At 46.8% G+C, this 6,226-nt stretch overlaps 1 long non-coding RNA gene across 1 annotated transcript; it reads right to left on the reverse strand.

Moving 5' to 3' along the window:
* Positions 1 to 1,041: 1,041 nt before the first annotated feature.
* Positions 1,042 to 3,357, reverse strand: LOC142881370 (uncharacterized). Its single transcript, XR_012925566.1, has 2 exons — positions 2,612 to 3,357; positions 1,042 to 1,669 (listed from the first exon to the last, which is right to left on the reverse strand). It is a non-coding gene; the product is annotated as an uncharacterized LOC142881370 (long non-coding RNA).
* Positions 3,358 to 6,226: the final 2,869 nt, after the last annotated feature.

The raw sequence follows: 6,226 nt of genomic DNA on the forward strand, positions 1-6,226 counted from the left end.
TCTTCTTGTAGCAGGTAATACTAAGACATCATGGCATGTTTAGCACGCAATATGTTAGTATGATTGAAAGTACTTCACTTGCTGTTTGTGGCACTGACCTCGACATGTACCGCCCTCTGGTGGAATGGAAGTGGTCGTTCCTCTATGATCCTTGACAGTGGTGCTCAAGACGAGAAATTGCGACAAATGAAGCAAAACTCACTGAAACGAGACTGTGTGATAAATATGTTCCGCTGAAAGGGGGTGGGGTGGGGGGGCATCAGCTAGCTAGCCCTCTGGCACCATGACACTACTCACACTACTTCACTCAATTCCAATTTTGTCAACTTTTTTCTGATCCTTCCTATCTTATCTTACACCTTTGGTGCAGATGTAGTTGATATTTTGACACAACCACCAATAAGTCTGGGTTTTGTTTTGTTTTGTTTTTTAATTTTCAGACCTATTGCATAATTTAAAAATGTAAAAACACAAACTGTTACGTTAAGCTTAAGAGATATCCACTAGACCAGTAAACAGCATGGATGGAGGTCATCAATATTCAGAAAACAGCCAGTTTCATTCTGCCCTGGGTAAAATATTTAAAGCGCCTCTTCAGCGCTGCCGGAGTGAGACCAAACATGAAAAAAACAAACAAAAACAAAACAAATACTCCTCTGTATTTTGAACAGCACACGGTCAATAAGCGTGAGGGATGACTTGGAAAAAGGAAAATGTACTTTCCCAGCTTTCTGGTCCGAGACGACAGACCCAGAGTAGCGGCCAGGCGTTATCACCATGGTGACGAATCCCCAGCGCTTCGCCACTTCCTCCTCATCCTGGTCAGTGAAACGCGAGTCTGAACTTCCTGAGGGCTTCTCAGCCGGCGAGGACTTTGATTCGCACCCCAGCGCGCTCTCCAGGGAAGTCGACTCGCCATCCGTTGCTGCTATTTTAATATTTTTCTTTCTTTCTTGCAGCTTCACATTTTGTTTACCCCCACCCCCCACCCCCCACCCACCAAAACCCTCCTCCGCGGCGATCGATTCACTGCAGGCGTAATCATGTTTTTCTCCCGATGTTTATTTCTTTTTTTTTCCTTAAATAGTGGACATTTGGCATGAAAAAATACTGTACAAATAGCCAGAAAAACCATGAGAGAAGAGGAGCACAAGCGATAGTCATAGTCATCATACCGGAGCCACAGTCAAAGCAAAAAACACCACAAACACAAGATCCTCACATTTTAAAACCTCCACTCAGACGTGAGAGGATGTTTGTCATTTGTTTTTTCTTTTTCTTTTAAAACAGCTACAGGACAATTACATGTTTTTATAATATTCCAACATTGGACGAGCAGGCACCAAATGTGGCAGAAGAGTGAGCATAGGCGAGGAGCGCTCTGGTAAACAGTAATCACACGGACCAGACAACACAAAGACAGCTTCACATTCAGGGAGGCATTTCCACGGCGATGGAGAGATAAATACACCAGGTACCGCTTGGGTCATTCGCCTCCCAATTCCTCTTAGTGTACATTTAAAGGCCCCAAATTTTTTTGTTTTATTTTGTTTTTTTCTTAGATTTCTTAAAACTCCATCCAACGTTTCCCTTAGGTGCTAAAACCTGGCCAAGCTTAAAATATATGATATCGAGTGAAGCATTAGTTCTGACAGGGCACGACGTCAGCCTTATTAGGGGGCGTTTTCTCATTGCCTCGCCTCGCCTCGCCACGGTACGGTTGTAGGGCGTTCGCACTGGCCGCTACACGGTTGTAGGGGGCGCTGTTTTGGTACCTCAATCCCCCAGGGTCCAAGCGAGACGAAGCGAGTTTAGTGGTGACGTAGCGACGAGCAGGGCACTGGATTGGCTGAGTGTCCTCGTCGATGTTCCCTGTTGGAGCGGACATCCACGCCAACTCCTTCGACACGGAACTTCCGTGTTGGGTACATTTTACCGTGAATACAAGTAGCTACTATTGATGTTGTGCAAATATATTTACATGTGTATACATTTTTTGAAAACAGCTTTTCCAATACATGTTTACCTTGTCTTTTGGGGAGAGGCGGGCGAACCGGGAATGCCCTCGACGTCGCCAGTGTGTTCAACCATATTCGCGAAAACGACGAGCGGCAAACGGCGAAGCGCTCGGAACAAATCGAGTTGCTCCTGCGTGAGGCGTGTTAAGCTAGGGAATCCGAGGAGTCTCGAGACGAGAGGAAATACGGACTCGTCGAGAGGACGTGGCTCTTCGCCGCGAGGAAGCCTCGAACACCGCGGCATTTAACAAAGTCGTCCTTGGCTATAAAGGTTTAACTACACCTTTACTTCAACTTTACTCTCCCAGAAAATGAAACAATAAATTATATATGTTGCCTGCATAAGTTATCAGCTGTGACTTTAGTGAGGAAAACTGTTCTTTCTTTAACAGAAAAGCAACCGCAGACCGAGCAGCAGGTATGAAACAACCTCTACTCCATCGCTGCGCTGTTGTGTATCGCACAGAAATGATGCTGTCGAAAACATTGTCCCGCTTTACCGCGTCGACTCCGCCCACGGTCTCGTGATCCAGCGGCCATGAAAACACAATCGAACCGTGGCGAGGCGCGGCGCGGCGAGGCAATGAGAACACGCCCTTAGTATTCCCCGCTGTGCGACCCTAATTAGCTGTAGGCTTACGTCACGATTGAAACAAACATTTTCTCTGTAGCTCTTGTTTTTCAGGGTTGGTTCGTGGTTGCTGCTGCTGGGCTCCCTGCACCGCCTTTCACGATGGCTCGTGAAGGACAGGAAGAGCTTCCGGCCCAGGCCTCTCACGCAAGCGCGTGGGAGAGGGAGTCCCCAAACCGAACCTGAGCTGCCCTCCCTGCCTTACGCCTTTCACGATGGCTCGTGAAAGCGTTCCACGCAAGCGCATGGAAAGGGTGGGGGGACCCCAAGCAGAACCATACCACCAAACCTAACGTGCTTGATTGTATAATAAGATTTGTTAATTTCGACAAAGTGACCCTGTCTGAAATAATTTTCTTTTCTAGAGATCTTTATTTTCGTTGTTGTTGTTGTTGTTGTTGTTGTTGTTTTGGGGATAATCAATCATGTCAGGCTGCCCCTATACGCAGCCTGCGGATGAAAAATAAAAGATCTGAAAATTGCTTGAATACGGGACCTTTAAAGAAGCTGCAGCCACGGGCTGCTGGATGCATTTTAAATAGATCAACACTCAGCTACTCTTTCCCTTAACACAACCTTTTTTTTTTTTTCCTTTTTACATTTTTTGAAGAGGAACTGAAGGAGACCTGTTCTTTTTTTCCTTTTTTCCCCCCTTTTTTTTTTACACCCCACCACCACCTCTCCTCCCACCTCTTTTGACAGGACGACACTCAGAGAGGCTGCAGAGAGAGCGCAAAAGAAAGAGGCATGAAAAAGCCGAACATAAGAGGAACATCAAGGCAGTCGGTGCCAAGACGGCCCTGGAAACAGAAACGTTTCGCCGAGCCTGAGGCAACGCTACATTCTGCACGGACCAAAGGCAGGGAAAAATAAAACCCGGAGGAGACAAAGAACAGAGGCACGTCTCACTCGCACTGAGGTTGTTCACTACTACGGAACTACTACGATTTGGGGGGAGAAAAAAAAAAAACATTATCTCTGGTTCAATATGTGGGAGAAGCAGGGGTTGTGTTTCTAAGTACAGAGTGAATAAAGTTTCAATTAATAGGTAGGTAACTGAGTAACGGCACCCTAACGAGCGGCGTAACGATCTGCCTGATCCATCAACCGCTTGAAAAGGGTGACGCGGGACACTCCAGCCCACAGAGGCCGCTATTTTTATTCGCCTCCTAAAAGAGGCCCCTCCCCCGTCGTCCTGAAAGTTTTGACGGCTGAAACACAAACAAGGTCGGGATGTTTATTTCTTCCCTCTTTTTCCCCCTCCGCCAGCGGCCCGGAGCCCTTAATAGGATTCTTGTCAAGGTGGGCGGAGATAAGGGGAGGCTGCTCGCCTCCGTCTCATTTGGCTTTCAATTTGCATGGGGCCATTGTTGCGGCGACGGGGTGGGAATTAGATTCTCTCTCTCTCTCACTCTCTATCTCTCTTTCTCTCTCTTTCTCTCACTCGCTCTCTCTCACTCTTTCACTTCCATGCCAGCAGGAGCGTCAAAGAAACGGCGGATTTCCTCCCGGCAGTCCAGCCAGCTTGTGTCTTCCGCCTTGACAGAGTTGTTTCTCGGTCAGTCGGCGAGCAAATCAAGTCGCGCTTGGACGCCAACTAGGGTAATTGGATGTGGGCGGGGCTAGCTAAAACAAAAAGCACTGCCCCGTGTGGCGAGTGGCAGAAATTATGCTTACGATTTCACGATTTAATAATCAAAAAATAGTAAGAAAAATTGTTTTTCTTTCTTTTAAATTTTCGCGAACGTTGCTCAGCTGTGTTATGAATGCAGCCATTTTTTTCAGTTTGGCTGCCAAGTGCGTGTTGTCACTTGTTCCTCTTGCTTTGGTTAATTTAGCTTTGTTGCCTCTCAGTCAGGACCATTTTGGTTTGTTATTTTGGCCTTGGTCCACCCGAAGCTGACAGCTAAACCTATATTGTATAGCCATTTTTTTTGTGAATTCAACTTTTGTTTGAATGAACCAGTCATTATTTTTTGTCAACTAACCTGTGTCCGTGGCTGCTTGGCACTTGGGGAAGATGGGGCCTTCTCATGTCTCAGACCCCCTAGACTGGGGCGTAGCATGTGGAGATGAGAATGATGGGAATTTTAACGAAGCTATTTTGCCTGTACGCTGAAACTAAAGCCAAATCTGGTAGCCCACTAGCCTGTCTTGAGGCTTGGCTAACTACAATAGTGGGAAATAATTAAAAAAAAAAAGACACACACAACACATAGAAAAGTCAAGCATCCTCGTGATTGGCTGCTTGGGAATACCTTTGCTTGGCCATGAAACCGTATCAATGACACACCCAACGCTGCCGCCGCTGCTCCAACATCACGAGCAACACCGATGCTAATTTAGCCGCTATCCGCTCCTCTGCGTACAATATTTCGCTTCTGCACTTCTGCACTTCCTCTTCCTCGACTTGACTTTTCCCATTGTCTGCAGGCCGGCCGATTGAAAATGCTAACGATCGGCCGACTCCCGGCGATGGAGCGTCTGACTAAGTCCGACTGGCCCCATGCCAAGAGTGCGAGGAGGGGAAGGAAAAAAACTCTAGGCGTTGGCAGTTGGTTTTTCTTCACGCTTGTGGGTTGGAGGGTGCTGACGTGAGCAGAGTGAGTTCAGAATTTTTTAGAAAATGAAAATTGTTCTGTCTGGGCGGGTCGTTGTGGGCAGGACTTGGCAAAGTTACAGAGCAGTTGTTTTTTTGTTGAAATTGTCAAAATTCAGGGGTATTGACTGAAAATCATCAAAATATTTGGATAAATACTCACTGGTCTGTTGATGGAAGTGAAATTAATCCCAACCCCTGAATGACTCTGCAGTGGCTGACAATGAAGTGGACACACACACACACACACACACACCCACACAGGGGGGACAGCAGCAGAGCCAAGTGTTCACACAAGAGACTTTGGCTTAACTTTTTTTTTGTGGGCCAGTTGTCTAGCGCCAGAAGACGACAGCAAATTTGGCTAACAGACAGACAGACAGACAGACAGTATGGGTCCCACCAGACAGATGGACATCTCTCCTCCACCTCCGCCAACGTCTGCTGCAGCTCCGGCACCCCTAAAGCCTTTGGCTGTTACCCACATGCTGCTGCTGCTGCTGCTGCTGTTGTCACTCATGCACTCGTTCGCCCAAGAAGAAAAGAAAAAAAAGAAAAGAACTGAAGTGGATAAAAGAGGAGGGTGGTGAGTGGGTGGGTGGGAGGATGGATGAAGATGAAGTGCCAGGCGTCAGGGATGACATGAAAAAGTGCACCAAGCTTCAGACTAACAAAAAAGATGAAGTTGTCGCTGCACAATCCACCAGGGAGCAAGTTGTACAGTGCCGCTACACGTCAATAGCTCTTTTGTTTTTTGTTTTTTGCTTTGCAGGGGAGAAGAAGAAAATGATGCCGACTAAAGAAAAGTAACTCCCCTAGTAAATCCCCTCACCCCCATGCCAAAAAAACCCCTGAAAAAACGGAGGCTAGGCTAGCTTTGGAATTAGCATAAAATGGAAACACACAAAAAAGACTTGAAATGGTTTTTCAACTAAAGCCAAATGTGTTTCGAGAGATGTATGCATTTGGCAAATATTG

Source organism: Nelusetta ayraudi, unplaced genomic scaffold, assembly GCF_046127955.1.
Source record: "Nelusetta ayraudi isolate G7.1 ecotype Tasmania unplaced genomic scaffold, CSIRO-AGI_Nayr_v1 ptg000006l, whole genome shotgun sequence".
Classification (NCBI taxonomy): domain Eukaryota; kingdom Metazoa; phylum Chordata; class Actinopteri; order Tetraodontiformes; family Monacanthidae; genus Nelusetta; species Nelusetta ayraudi.